The sequence below is a fragment of the Camelina sativa genome, chromosome 20 (genome assembly GCF_000633955.1).
Source record: "Camelina sativa cultivar DH55 chromosome 20, Cs, whole genome shotgun sequence".
NCBI classification, from domain to species: Eukaryota; Viridiplantae; Streptophyta; class Magnoliopsida; order Brassicales; family Brassicaceae; genus Camelina; species Camelina sativa.
In genome coordinates, this window is record NC_025704.1 from 13,368,502 (window position 1) to 13,385,409 (window position 16,908).

Sequence of the window (16,908 nt, forward strand, 5' to 3'; positions counted from 1 at the left end):
AATCTTAAGTTGCTTGAAATATATTTCTTGCTCCTTGTTGATTATTGCATGTCGTATTCTTGCTTGATTTCTTGCTATGGTGCTTGATTCATCAAGGCTCGAATTATTGTGGTGTGTTTTATTTTAGCTTAGCCTCTTGAATTTCGTTTCTCGAGTCTTAGCCAGAATAGTGAGTCGATTTTTCTGTTCCAAAAGCGGTTGTCACGCGTGAGTTCCCGACGACCACTCATGCGGGACACTATCACGGCTAGCTAGCTACTAGCGTGACCGCTACATGACGATGTAGCTAAGTTGCGGGCTCATTTCTGGTGACTTTTGTGGTCTTGGCATGGGGGATGGTATGGAACGGAACAGATTATCGAGGGCCCTTAGGTGTAAAGAGTCTAGAGTATTCAAGCGTCCCTTGTTTATGTCTAGTCGTCTTTGCATGTTATGTATTTTCTAAGAGTCTAGGGTATTTCAAGTATCCTTGTCTTATTCTAGACGTCTTAGCAAGTCGTGTAGGAGGTAAGAGTCTAAGGTGTCCAAGTAGTTCCTTGTTCCCTTAGGTCGTCTTTCTCATAGAGTAGCAAGTTTAGATCGTTCGAATTAAGTCGTAGTGATCTAACCTCTCTTGCGTGTTTGTTGTTTGATTGCTTCCGCTATAGCTTTGGTTGCGTTGCTTTGATAACTTGCTAGTTTGTTTTACTTTCTTGTTTTCTTTGATTGCTGGGGTAGTCGGGTTGGGGAAGTAGAATCCTGTTTAGGATAAAGGGGTACCCAGGCTCACTGAGTAATCTTAGATTACTCATGATATTATTTTGGTCTTGCAGGGAAATCTTAAGTGAGTATAGGGCTGGAGCAAACTTTAGGGTGCCGGATAGGGTTTTCTTGTGTTCTTTGTAAAACCCTATATTTTCATATATGGTTATGTATAAATTTTCCGACTATCTTTATATATTGCTTTAATAATTTATTTTCGATGAATTATTTTATTAAAGTGATATATACGGTTTTCAAGAAAACATGGCAAGTTGCAAATGATACTCGGCCTTGTCCGGGCTAACACAACACACTAGGCCACGAGGGTTGCAAAGCCTAAGTAACCTCGGTTGCGGGTGGAGTTGTGCCAGGGAGGACCGGTCGGGAAGTCTGCAGCTTCCGTCCCTCGACCGGATCACCTCGGTGCAATTCTGCAAGTGGCGTCCCGTGGCTGTCCGATGGCCTTCGTGGTCATAGAACGGTTCGGGGGCGTTACATTGATACTCACATCAAACATAATAATAACGATTTCTATTTTTCTGGTGTCTATGGTCACCCTGTTCCAAGTCAGAGACATCATTTATGGAGCTTGCTAGAATCTATAGGCACAACTAGAGATGGCCCTTGGTTATTGTCTGGTGATTTCAATGAAATAACTAACAACAGGGAGAAGATAGGAGGCCCTCCTAGAGAAGACTGGACCTTCAGGAGATTCAATCACATGTTATCAGTTTGTGACTTAACTGATTTAAAGCATAAAGGCGATAGGTTTTCATGGGTAGGTGAGAGACATCAGTACACGGTCAAATGCTGTTTAGATAGAGCTATGGTGAACTCCGAGTGGACCTCACTAAATCCCAATGCAGAGGCTGAATTCTTAGAATTTAATGGTTCAGACCATAAACCAATACTTACAACAATCAGGCCACTTCACCGTATGCCAACCAAACCCTTCCGCTTTGATAAACGACTAACAGAGGTTAAAGATTTTGCTAATATAGTGGAAAGAGGTTGGAATTCAGGTAAAACAAATAATCATTATACAATCTGTGACCAAATAACAAGCTGTCGTCGCTCAATGTCAAAAGGGAAACATAGAGCAAACATAAATTCAGCAAAAAGGATTGAAACTCTGCAAAAAGAGCTAAATTTAGCCATGGCGAGCACAAACAGAGGTCACAGACGCCACATACCACGATTGCAAGATGCTTTAACTAAAGCTTACCAAGATGAAGAACTCTATTNGAGAAAGTGTGTCGAGAGAGATCGAGAAAAGAAGGAGGCGCTGTCGACAAACCATCGATGAAGAAGCGGTGATAGTGTTGAAGGGGACCGAGAGCAAGACAATACTTGCGATTTTGATCAAAGAAAAGTGAAGCAAGACGCGGTTTTGATCAAGTAAAGTCGAGAACGAGAACGATCGAAGAAGCGGGATGCTGTCGACGCGAAGACTGTCTGATCGAGTGGTGTGGTGGAATATGGTAGCCATCGACGCGTGAAAGAGGTGAGTTATGTGGTAATGCATGTAGGTTAGACGCATGTATAATCGGTTTAAATTGGATGCATTTTAAGTAAATTTGGACATGCTTAAATTTGGAAATAGTTGCATGCATGATCGAACCTAGTTTTTACTTGAATTTATTCTTGTTTAAAAACCGGTTTCATGCACGATTAATTGATTAAGTATTTTGCAATGTATTGCATAATTTTAATCGAGGTTAGAACATGCTTAAATGAACCTTGGGATTTAGATGATTAAATCGAAATGGTTGCATGTAAAATTGGACTTAGGGATTTGAATGGTTAAATCATAAACGGTTGCATGCATATCAGAACTTGTGGCATTAACTTGCTTAAGTTGCTTATATTGTTTGCATGCATGTAGAACAATCTTAAGTTGCTTGAAATATATTTCTTGCTCCTTGTTGATTATTGCATGTCGTATTCTTGCTTGATTTCTTGCTATGGTGCTTGATTCATCAAGGCTCGAATTATTGTGGTGTGTTTTATTTTAGCTTAGCCTCTTGAATTTCGTTTCTCGAGTCTTAGCCAGAATAGTGAGTCGATTTTTCTGTTCCAAAAGCGGTTGTCACGCGTGAGTTCCCGACGACCACTCATGCGGGACACTATCACGGCTAGCTAGCTACTAGCGTGACCGCTACATGACGATGTAGCTAAGTTGCGGGCTCATTTCTGGTGACTTTTGTGGTCTTGGCATGGGGGATGGTATGGAACGGAACAGATTATCGAGGGCCCTTAGGTGTAAAGAGTCTAGAGTATTCAAGCGTCCCTTGTTTATGTCTAGTCGTCTTTGCATGTTATGTATTTTCTAAGAGTCTAGGGTATTTCAAGTATCCTTGTCTTATTCTAGACGTCTTAGCAAGTCGTGTAGGAGGTAAGAGTCTAAGGTGTCCAAGTAGTTCCTTGTTCCCTTAGGTCGTCTTTCTCATAGAGTAGCAAGTTTAGATCGTTCGAATTAAGTCGTAGTGATCTAACCTCTCTTGCGTGTTTGTTGTTTGATTGCTTCCGCTATAGCTTTGGTTGCGTTGCTTTGATAACTTGCTAGTTTGTTTTACTTTCTTGTTTTCTTTGATTGCTGGGGTAGTCGGGTTGGGGAAGTAGAATCCTGTTTAGGATAAAGGGGTACCCAGGCTCACTGAGTAATCTTAGATTACTCATGATATTATTTTGGTCTTGCAGGGAAATCTTAAGTGAGTATAGGGCTGGAGCAAACTTTAGGGTGCCGGATAGGGTTTTCTTGTGTTCTTTGTAAAACCCTATATTTTCATATATGGTTATGTATAAATTTTCCGACTATCTTTATATATTGCTTTAATAATTTATTTTCGATGAATTATTTTATTAAAGTGATATATACGGTTTTCAAGAAAACATGGCAAGTTGCAAATGATACTCGGCCTTGTCCGGGCTAACACAACACACTAGGCCACGAGGGTTGCAAAGCCTAAGTAACCTCGGTTGCGGGTGGAGTTGTGCCAGGGAGGACCGGTCGGGAAGTCTGCAGCTTCCGTCCCTCGACCGGATCACCTCGGTGCAATTCTGCAAGTGGCGTCCCGTGGCTGTCCGATGGCCTTCGTGGTCATAGAACGGTTCGGGGGCGTTACATTGATACTCACATCAAACATAATAATAACGATTTCTATTTTTCTGGTGTCTATGGTCACCCTGTTCCAAGTCAGAGACATCATTTATGGAGCTTGCTAGAATCTATAGGCACAACTAGAGATGGCCCTTGGTTATTGTCTGGTGATTTCAATGAAATAACTAACAACAGGGAGAAGATAGGAGGCCCTCCTAGAGAAGACTGGACCTTCAGGAGATTCAATCACATGTTATCAGTTTGTGACTTAACTGATTTAAAGCATAAAGGCGATAGGTTTTCATGGGTAGGTGAGAGACATCAGTACACGGTCAAATGCTGTTTAGATAGAGCTATGGTGAACTCCGAGTGGACCTCACTAAATCCCAATGCAGAGGCTGAATTCTTAGAATTTAATGGTTCAGACCATAAACCAATACTTACAACAATCAGGCCACTTCACCGTATGCCAACCAAACCCTTCCGCTTTGATAAACGACTAACAGAGGTTAAAGATTTTGCAAATATAGTGGAAAGAGGTTGGAATTCAGGTAAAACAAATAATCATTATACAATCTGTGACCAAATAACAAGCTGTCGTCGCTCAATGTCAAAAGGGAAACATAGAGCAAACATAAATTCAGCAAAAAGGATTGAAACTCTGCAAAAAGAGCTAAATTTAGCCATGGCGAGCACAAACAGAGGTCACAGACGCCACATACCACGATTGCAAGATGCTTTAACTAAAGCTTACCAAGATGAAGAACTCTATTGGCATACGAAAAGTAGGAACCGTTGGTTACACTGTGGTGATCGCAATACACATTATTTTCATGCCAGCACAAAAACTAGGTACGCCAAAAACTATATCTCCCGACTAGAAGATTTGCAAAATAATGTTTTTGAAGAGGATAAAGACATCAGAGATCATGCATAGAAATATTTTTCTGAGGTCTACACCTCAAGTCGAATCCCGGTTTCACCTGTTGATTTTGGTGACTTCCCTTCAACTGTCACACAAGAGATAAATGATGATCTAACACGGGATTTCACAAATGAAGAAATATATGACGCAGTCTCATATATTGGTGATGATCGAGCTCCTGGACCAGATGGACTAACAGCAAGATTCTATAAACATTATTGGAACATCATTGGTCCGGATGTATGTGCAGAAGTCAAAGACTTCTTCAAGACTTCTTACATGAAAACATGAATAAACCATACCAATATATGCTTAATCCCTAAGATTACTGAACCCACAATGCTTTCGGAGTACAAGCCTATTGCTCTCTGCAACGTTCTTTACAAAATCATCTCCAAGTGTCTAGTAAACAGGCTCAAAAAACATTTAAACACCATAGTCTCTGATACACAAGCAGCTTTCATTCCAGGGAGATTAGTAACAGATAATATCATGATCGCCCATGAGGTGATGCATTCTCTAAAAACTAGGAAGCGGGTCTCACAAAATTACATGGCAATCAAAACTGATGTCACTAAAGCTTATGACAGGGTTGAGTGGAATTTTTTAGAAGTAACAATGCACTTATTTGGCTTCTCAACTAAATGGATTGATTGGATAATAGCTTCCGTACGATCAGTTAGTTATTCTGTTCTTGTTAATGGAACTCCATGTGGCATGATTGTTCCAGAGAGGGGCATACGACAGGGAGACCCCCTATCACCATACTTATTCATCCTCTGTGCTGATATTATGAGTCATTTAATCAGAACAAGGGTAGCGGATGGAGATATCAGAGGGGTACGCATAGGAAATGGAGTACCACCAATTACACACTTACAGTTTGCGGATGACTCTCTTTATTTTTGTCAAGCAAATGCAAGGAACTGCAGAGCAATCAAGGAGGCTTTTGAAGTCTATGAATACTATTCTGGCCAAAAAATAAACACCAGTAAATCGTTAATCACGTTTGGTTCTCGAGTTCCAGGACAACTTCAAAATAGATTGAAATCTATTCTTCAAATACCAAACCATGGTGGTGGAGGTAAGTACTTAGGATTACCAGAACAATTTGACAAAAGAAAGAATGAGATGTTCCAATACATTATAGACAAAGTACGAGAAAGAACATCCTCTTGGTGCGGTCGATATCTGTCACAATCGGGAAAGGGGATTTTGATTAAATCTGTTGCCTTAGCTCTACCTGTTTTTTCTATGTCCTGTTTCAAACTACCTATGGGAATTATTAGTGAGATTGAATCATTATTACAAAAACTCTGGTGGGAGAAAGGAAATCAGGATAGAGGCATCTCATGGATAGCATGGAAGCGTCTGCAACACACTAAAAAAGAAGGTGGTCTGGGCTTTAAAGACTTGGCAAAATTCAATGATGTTTTACTTGCAAAACAAGCATGGCGATTAATACAACATCCCAATTCCTTGTTTGCTCGCATTTTTAAGGCAAGATATTACAAAGATGATAGTATCCTTGATGCTAAACAGAGAGCAAACCAATCTTACGGCTGGGCCTCTATTTTAGAGGGACTCAAACTCATAAAAACTGGTTACAGATATCAGGTTGGAAATGGTGAATCATAGTGCATCTATAGACAGCAATGCCTGCGTAAGGGACTTAATGATATCACGGAGAACATACAATTGTTGGGACACAGAATACCCAACCCGGAACCCGTAATGACCCTCCAGATAAAATTGTTTGACATTATACAAAGACAGGTGAGTATATAGTGAGATCGGGTTACTGGCTGGCAATGTATAATCTAACTGATCCAAACAATCTGCCTCCAAGACCGCATGTATCAATTTCATTGAAACAAAAGATATGGCGTCTTAATATGATGCCAAAACTGAAACACTTTCTATGGAGAGCCTTATCGAAAGCTTTACCATCATTGACAAGATTAACAACCAGAGGAATGAATTTAGATCCAATATGTCCAAGGTGCTTCCAAAGTGATGTAACGATAGAACACATCTTGGTTTTATGCCCCTATGCTGCTTCTATCTGGCAACAAGCCAATATACAGGCTGATTTTTTATATTATTCCAACTTAGACACTGACACTCTACTGTAGGCTTGGGCATAAAAACCGTACCCGAATACCCAACCCGGAACCCGACCCGAAAAACCGGGTTTGGGTTGGGTTCGGGTTTGCCTATAAAACCCTATTGGGTTCTATTTTCTAATATCCGTAGGTTCGGGTTAGGGTCGGGTAATACCCGGTACCCGTTTGGGTACTCAATAAACTCGAACATATAAACATATTTATAATATTTATCATTAATATAATGCAATTACCCTAAAGTTATGATTATAATTTTGAATATTTTTTTTAGTTTTATACCTAAAATATCAAAAATAATCAAAATATCTAAAATATATTGTCACATAAGTCAAACTTTAACTAAATTTATTTAAATTTTATTAATTTTAATTATATTTTTTCGGGTACCCGGTAGTTCGGGTACTAATTGGGTTCTGAAAATTGTAACCCAAACCGACCCGAACCCGGTACTACCCGAACCGAACCGAACCCAAACATAGTAAAATATCCGAATGGGTTCTATTTTCCATTACCCATTAACCCGAACCCGAACGGGTAATACCCGAACCCAAACGGGTAACCCGAATGCCCAGCCCTACTCTACTGGAATCTATTTTTGATTTTCATGAGAACAAAAATACGCCATCTAACCTTAAGTCCCTTCCATTTTGGATATTATGGCATCTTTGGAAATCTCGAAATAAGTTCATTTTTGAAGGTTTACAGGAAAATTCAAATACGGTTGTCATACGAGCACGATCGGATATGCGTGAATGGTGTCAGCAAGTACATCAATTTTCTAACAAACAAGTACAAGATGGAACACAGAGTAGAAGGAAAACATGGACAAGACCACCCTCTGGCCTTATAAAATGTAATTATGATGCAGCTTTTGATCTTATTACACATCAAACAAAATGTGGATGGATTTTACGAGATCATCATGGGAGTACTCATGGATGGGGAGCTACCATTATTGGATACACTATGTCTCCTTTACAAGCGGAAGCCAAAGCCCTATTAGTTACACTCCAACAAACATGGATTCGGGGTTTCAAATCAATGATATTTGAAGGGACAATGATACGCTTACAAAAATGCTAAATAATAAGTCATTTGATTAATCTATAGAAAGCATCACTCTCGACATTAAGTATTGGGCCTCACAAATACAGAGTTGCCAATTTGCCTACTCACCTAGAGATTGTAATTCAGTTGCTCATATCTTAGCAAAACATGGTTGTACATCTAATAATTTTTACTTTGAACAATTTATTCCTCCATCTTGGCTTACAAGCTATTTGTATAATGACTTTCACAATTTATTAATATAAATCATTTCTGCTGAAAAAAAAACTATTTTAATATTTAAAATTTCTTTTATTTTGTTCTTAAGAGTTGTGTATTTTAATTTTAATTTTCGATACTGTTTCACTCATTATTAAATATATTTTTAATTATAGTTATTTAATAGAAAATTACATTATTCATTATAACTATTAGTTCAATTTTTTCAGTAAGGATCACTTTGTCATAATATTCTTTTTTTTATTGTAGCTCTTTACCATAATTCTTCATAAAAATTATCTTATATTTATAATACTTTAAACAATATATTTTGCAAATTTGCGTCTATTCTACATTATATTTTTTGTTATAAGTTTTCATTTTGATGATTGTGTTTTTATTAATAGTTTATGTATTCAATTCTTCTAATACATTCAAATAATTTCATAAAGTATAATTTTAAATTTTAAATTTAAATTATTTTTTTTTTCTAAAATACTTCCCCGTGACATCGCGGAGGGTTCTGAGTCATAGTCATACATAATAGAAAAACAAAAAAAAATGTTGACCTAGTCAAAGACCTAATTCAGAGAACATCATTGGATCAGCAAAAGATGATGGAGTGTTATTCCACCCCACAAACTGATCAAAGTGGACAAGTGGTGGGGTTTGTGTCTGAATCTGAGGAGGAAACACCATGGGAAGATCTGAGTCGTTACTTCTTAGACAAAGTCTTTGTGTCCCAAGTGAAGCCGTACTCATCGATGGGTCAAAGGTAGAAACAGAGTGAGGAAGTTGACATAGGCTACCTTTGTCATGGTTATAGAGAAAGACTGAAACTTTGCTCTGATGTTGTTGAGTCAATGATGGCGTCGATAGGTCTTGATCTGTTTTTGACACACCGCTCATCAATGATGGATCTGTTGTGAAGAAGCCGGCGGACACCACATGGTTCTGATCGGGTTCCGTCTGGTTCTGTAACTGAAGAAGCTTACCTTGTAACACCCATAGAGAACTCTCTAACAAAGCCTCCATCTCCAAGACTTTCTCAGAGAATCTGTTATCCGTGATATCAAAAGATGTCTTCTTGTCTTTGAGGGTCTTCTTATTCAGAAACAGAGAAAGGTTTGTGTTTTTCTTGCGTCTCTCTCTATCGTTTAGTTTGCTGAATCTCTCCGCCATGTCTCGAACCTTGGATTGATCTTCCGGCTATGTCTTGACGAGTTTTCTGTCACGGTCATAGTATATAACACAGACTTCGATATCGCATAGGATTGAAAGCTCGGAGGCTTTCTTAAACATTGTCTGTTCTCTCAAAGAAAGATTTGTTGTCTTCTTTGAAACGGAAGAGAGCGAGGATTGTTTCTTGAAACATCTTCGGTTTCTCACAGACAACAATTTTGTTGTTTTGTCCTTCGTCAACATTGAAGAAGAAGCCATTGTAAAAGAAGAAGCTTTACTTTCTTCACAGAGAGAAAAATAAAAAAGGACAATTTTTGAGAATTAGGGTAAAACACTACACGGTTCAGGGTTATTATATAGAATTTGATTTCCATATTTCCATTATTATAATTTAAATAGAATTAGATTTCCATATTTTAGGTTTAATTTCCTTTTTTTATTTGTTTTTTGTAGTGTATTTCCATACACGTTTATTAATCTAACCGTTGGGATTTTTCAAGTAATTGTAATTTTCCTTTTTTTCGTTTGTTGTCACAAATTAGATCCGAAAGACTCGACTCAGCTTGGACCATTATAAACTGTCATGGTTGAACAATACTTGGGTTCACCCCTAGGGGTGAACCTCTCCATTCACCCCCTTATAAAATAAGTCAATAAAATCTGTATACATTATTATAAATTAAAAATTTAAACCGCTTTTTAACAAACCAAACCGACATATATAAAATCTAAACCCTAACCATCTCATTTGTGATGGGCAAAGTTACAAAATACTCATGATCCATCTAGCCTTAAAAACGGTTTCATGTTCATGAACTAGATTCAGAATAAGAATATGTTTGACACGGCAAAAAAGCAACTTTGTAGGCAGTCTTGATACATGGAGACAAGTTATGCCTTATGGATACCCCCAAGAAGATGCATGCAGAAAAGATTCAAGTAATTGACAACATTGCTATGCCTACGACCACTGTCAGGACAACTCATTTCAGTAGCAAAAAATTAAGCATGAGATAGCCACGGGAATTCGACGAGCACATGAATCAATGTTCTCTTGTTCCAATCAATCCCAGAAACGCTGAACCTACAAGTTGGTAACCTTGTTACCCCTAAAGAAGTCTGGGACGCCATCAAATCATGATACGTCGGAGCTGACAGAGTCAAGGAGGCAAGATTGCAAACTCTGATGTCGAATTTTGAGAGGATCAGGATGAAGACAACTGATACAATCGATGATTTTGTAGGAAAACTGTCAGAACTTTCGTCAAAAGCATGAGCTTTAGGCGTGAGTATTGAAGAACCTAAGCTGGTGAAAAAGTTCCTGAACAGTTTGCCAAGGAAGAAGTACATCCATATTATTGCAGCCTTGGAGCAAGTTCTCGATCTGAACAAAACCACCTTTGTGGACATAGTGGGTAGATTAAAAACATATGAGGAGAGGATTCGTGATGAAGAAGATCAAGAGGAGGATCAATCAAAGCTCATGTATGTGAACAACTATCAAGAAGGCTATGATCAAGTACGTGGTAGGGGTTCAAGAGGTGGACGGTTTCAAGGTCGAGGAAGAGGACGGGGTCGTGGTAGCTATCAGAACAGAGACAAGTCCCTGATCGTCTGTTACCGGTGTGACAAGAATGGTCACTATGCCTCCAACTGTCCGGATAGGCTACTAAAGCTTCAAGAAATTCAAGACACATCTGAAACTGACAACCAAGACGTTGAAGATCTGCTAATGCATGAGGTAGTGTTCCTCAATGAGAAGAAGGTCAAACCACGAAAGTATGAAGCAGAGACAGGAAGAGATGATGTGTGGTATCTCAACAACGGAGCCAGCAATCATATGACTGGAAACCGAAGCTTCTTTACCAAACTTGATGAGATAGTTACCGGAAAAGTGAGGCTTGGTGACAACTCAAGGGTCGATATCAAAGGGAGAGGTTCAATTCTGTTTGTTACCAAAACAGGTGATCGGAAGGTTTTGGCACAAGTGTATTGGATACCGGACCTCAAAAGTAATATCCTTAGCCTTGGACAAGCCACAGAGACAGGCTGTGAAGTCAGGATGAAGGATAATTATTTGATGTTATACGTTCGTGATGGAAAGCTCTTGGTAGAAGCTAACAGATCTTTGAACAGGCTCTATAAAGTTCGTATGGAAGCAGAAGATAATTGTCTGCAGGTGACAGAAACGGATAGCTCTACAAGGTGGCATGAGAGGCTGGTACATATCAATCATAAGTCAATGGAGTCTATGGTACGAAGGGAGTTGGTCATTGGGCTACCTAACATGACCTTTGTCAAGGAGACTTGTGCGTCATGTCTGTTTGGTAAACAAACTAGACAGACGTTTCCTAAGGCGATTGGATTCCGAGCTGGAAGACCACTTGATTTGATCCATGGAGACCTCTGTGGTCCCATTACACCTCCAACAGCCGTACAAAATAAGTATATATTTGTGCTCATTAATGACCACTCTCGGTACATGTGGTCTATATTTTTGAAGGAAAAGAGTGAGGGGTTCGATGCTTTTAAAAGATTTAAAGCCCTTGCTGAAAAAGAAGTTGGAACAGCAATCAAGATGTTTAGAACTGATAGAGGAGGTGAATTTGTTAATGCTGAGTTCATAAAGTTTTGTACAGAATCAGAGATTCAAAGACAATTGACAGCTCCCTACTCACCACAACAAAATGGTGTAGTGGAAAAGAAGGAACAGAACTCTACTTGAGATGGCAAGAAGCATCTTAAAACATATGGATGTTCCCAATTATCTTTGGGGAGAGGCAGTGAGGCACTCTTCCTATCTGATCAACAGGGTTGCTACTAGATCATTGTGTGATAAGACACCATATGAAATGTTAAGGGAAGGAAACCAAACTTAGAACATTTGTGTGTCTTTGGTTGTGTCGGCTATGCTAAGGTGGAATCTCAGCATCTAAAGAAGTTGGATGATAGATCTCGTGCTTTAGTGCACCTTGGAACGGAGCCTGGAAGTAAAGCCTATCGGCTCTTGAATCCTTCAGCACGGAAGGTGATAGTGAGTCGTGATGTCGTTTTTGAAACTAAGAAGTGGAATTGGGGTGAATCACGTGTTGAAACAGAGGTTCCAGGGTCCTTTACTGTGAGCTTTGGAGACTATGGTAATAATGGTTTAAGGGAAACTGTTGCAGAAGAAGCAGAGGAAGGTAATGATTCTGAGAATGGAGTAAAAGTATTAGTAGAACAGCGACAAGAACAAGAGATGGTAGCAGTTCAACCAGAATTAAGAAGATCAACTCGACCAAGTGTGAAGCCAAGTTATTTAAATGAATATGTTCTTCTAGCAGAAGAAGAAGGAGAGCTACTCTTAATGTCCTTAAACGATGAGCCAAGAAACTATGAAAACGCAAAGGAGTTAGAGGTTTGGAGAGCAGCCTGCATTGAAGAACTGAATTCCATCGAGAAAAATAATACTTGGAACCTGGTTGAGTTGCCGTCTGGTGTTAAACCAATTGGTTTAAAATGGTTGTTCAAGATCAAACGTAACTCTGATGGTAGTGTTAACAAGTATAAGGCACGTTTAGTAGCAAAAGGGTATATGCAGAAACACGGGATCGATTTTGATGAAGTGTTCGCACCGGTAGCACGCCTTGAAACCATTCACTTCATCATTGCTTTAGCTGCCTCTAACGGTTGGGAAGTGCATCATCTAGATGTGAAGACTGCCTTCTTACATGGAGAGCTTAGAGAAGAAGTCTATGTTAAACAGCCTGAATGTTTTATTAAGAGTGGTTGTGAAAGATTGGTGTACAAGCTTAATAAAGCTCTTTATGGATTGCGTCAAGCTCCACAGGCTTGGAATCACAAGCTCAATCAGATTCTAAAGGAGTTGAGGTTCATACGCTGTGCTCAGGAACCTGCTTTGTACCGGAGGCAAGAGAAGGAGCACTTGTTGGTTGATCGTGGTTTATGTAGATGGTCTCCTCGTCACTTGTAGCAGTTTGAGCCTGATTAGCGAATTCAAGCAGAGAATGTCTTCCAAGTTTGAGATGAGTGACCTCGGTAGACTAACTTATTACCTTGGTATTGAGATTTTGCAAGAAAGTACTGGAATTACACTGAAACAGGAAAGGTACGCGGCCAAGATTCTCGAAGAATCTGGTATGAGCGAGTGCAATGCTGTGCAGATTCCGATGGATTCAGGGATAAAGCTCTCCAAGTCTCTAGAGGAACAATCCATCAGTGAGAGCGACTACAGGAGGTGTATTGGTTGTCTTAGATACCTGATACACATGAGGCCTGATCTTTCGTTTGCAGTTGATATTCTGAGTCGCTACATGCACAATCCAAAGAAGAGTCATGGTGTGGCTCTGAAACATGTTTTGAGATATTTGCAGGGAACTACTGGTTATGGTCTCGTATTTAAAAGAGGAAGCGGCTCGGGTTTGATCGGATATTGTGACAGCAGTCACAATGTCGATGAGGACGATGGCAGAAGTACTAGTGGTCACATTTTCTATCTCAATGACTGTCCGATCACCTGGTGTTCGCAGAAGCAAGAGACAGTGGCACTATCCTCCTGTGAAGCAGAGTTTATGGCGGCCGTTGAAGCAGCTAAGCAGGCTATCTGGCTACAAGATTTACTCTCCGAAGTCTTAGGTGAGGATCCTAAGAAGGTTACGGTTCGAATCGACAATAGGTCTGCCAAAGCACTTACCAAGAATCTTGTCTTCCACGGACGAAGCAAGCACATCCATAGGAAGTACCATTTTATACGGGAGTGCGTTGAGAATGAGCAGGTGGAGGTCGAGCATGTCCCTGGTGTTGAACAAAAGGCTGACATTCTGACAAAACCGCTTGCCAGAATCAAATTCAGAGAAATGAGGGACATTTTTGGTGTTCATGATGTATCAAAAAAGGACTTCAAGCTTAAGGAGGTGACTGTTGAGGATAAGCTTGAAGTGGCTTGAGTTATAAGTCATCCTAATCTCTTCAAGTTATGATTCCTAAAGAGATTAGGATTAGGACAAATTAGGAGTTATCTAATTGTTAATTTAAAGAAGGAAAATACTAGGATCTCTCTATATATAAGGAGTTGTTGAGTTGTAACAATACTTGTGGATTAGAGAGATTAAGGAGACTTTAGTTTTGAGAAGTTTCTAAGGTAATAAAACTAGAGTTATTCGTTAATTTTGTGTTTGATTCAATAATATCAACTAATTACCGACAATCAGTAAATAAAACGCACCTCAGCAAACCTTGAGCAACTACGGAGAACTTGATCCTGGTAGCCTACAATAGAGTAAATGACAAGTCAGGAAGATCATAAATATAATTCTAGGTTAGAACTTAATCACATTACATGACTGGAGTTCATCTGTACATATTACTTATTAGCCAATAGAACACAAATTCAAAACAAAGTTTGATGACTGAACCTGCATCAGAGCAACTGCTAGACCCGTAATTGTGTGATTATGTGAACCACCTTGCAATCCAGGAAATACAGCTTGGTTTATTTTGTCTTCATAGTCATACATAACCTACAAGGTAAAGATACAAACGATTAAGTACTAGGAAAATTTCTCAGCACCTTATCTACTCGTCCTTATACAAAATGGAAACTTAAAATATGATTTTAGTATGATAAAACTGAAACAATGATGGTTTCTTGTCATGTATATATATATATACTACAGCGGTTAGATTAATAAAAGTGTATCATCATTTAATGAAGAGAAGATACACTTCAAAATAAAATAAAAAAGGAAATTAAACCTCAAATATGGAAATCGAATTCTATATAATAACCCTGAACCGTGTTGTGTTTTACCCTAATTCTCATAGATTGCTATTATTTTCTCAAAAACAGGAACAGTGTTTTTGTTTGCTGCAATATGTACTGATTCTAATACTTTCTCCACTCTTGATCCATCTATTCCCTGCAAAAACCAACATCATATATGATATATGTAACCAGAGAAAAAGTATACACTATGCACTGCTTACTGAGGTTCACAGTACAAAATCAAACATTTTAACTTGATTTGCTATAACCTGTTCAGCATAGTCAGTAAAAAAAACAAATCACACAACAGATACGAGAAACAAAGAAACCATCATTGTTTTAGTTTTATCATTACCAATGGGATTAACCCTTTCATATGCAAACTAGTACGTCCAAAGCAAACAATTCCATCTAGATAGCAAGCAAAGTCTGCACTTCCAAGCCAGCTGTTCTTATATTAAAAAAGAATGAGATGGTTACAGTAGGTCTTATACCCAGCTGTTCCAAACATGGCAGTATATCTAAGGCATATCAACTAATTACCGACAATCAGTAAATAAAACGCACCTCAGCAAACCTTGAGCAATTACGGAGAACTTGATCCTGGTAGCCTACAATAGAGTAAATGACAAGTCAGGAAGATCATAAATATAATTCTTGATTAGAACTTAATCACATTAGTGACTGGAGTTCATCTGTACATATTACTTATTAGCCAATAGAACACAAATTCAAAACAAAGTTTGATGACTGAACCTGCTTCAGAGAAACTGCTAGACCCGTAATTGTGTGATTATATGAACCACCTTGCAATCCAGGAAATACAGCTTGGTTTATTTTGTCTTCATAGTCATACATAACCTACAAGGTAAAGATACAAACGATTAGTACTAGGAAAATTTCTCAGCACCTTATCTACTCGTCCTTATACAAAATGGAAACTTAAAATATGATTTTAGTATGATAAAACTGAAACAATGATGGTTTCTTGTCATATATATATATATATACTACAGCGGTTAGATTAATAAAAGTGTATCATCATTTAATGAAGAGAAGATACGCTTCAAAATAAAATAAAAAAGGAAATTAAACCTCAAATATGGAAATCGAATTCTATATAATAACCCTGAACCGTGTTGTGTTTTACCCTAATTCTCAAAAATCTATATATATGTTTTGAGACATTTAGCAAATAAATCCTAGAGTTAGAACATTTTTACAAGCATGCCATTAGCATTAATTATTAATTAATTTTTCATTTAATTTATTAATATTAAATTTTAATTTTTGGAAACAAAATTTTTCATCCTAAAAAAATTTCCAAAACAATAGGAACCACTCCCTTTAAACTAAATATTAAGTTTATAATAAATTTAATTAATATTAAGTTTTCAATTTTACAAAACAATATTTTCTCCATATAAACATTTTCTAAACAAATTATATACACACATCTTGGGTCTATTTTAATAACCAAAAGTTATTAAAAGAAAAAAAATGTGGAATTCATGTCAATCCCAACAAGTAACTGTTAACAACTTTTATTTGCATTTCACAACAAAACTATATATACTAAAGTTAACTGATTCTTTATATATAAAACATACTAAACTACAACATAAAATTATCCTGTACATATATCTAAACAATTTAAAATAATAAAAATACTACTATCTGTAAAAAAAAAAAAAACACACAATATACTTATTCTATAAATCACTACTTATTTAATTGTATGTTATACACTTATACAATAATATAAAACAATAAACCTCAAACAAAATACTTTCTAATTTATATA

General features: G+C 37.9%; 1 pseudogene; it reads right to left on the reverse strand.

Moving 5' to 3' along the window:
• LOC104772487 lies at positions 8,732 to 9,583 on the reverse strand (annotated as a pseudogene).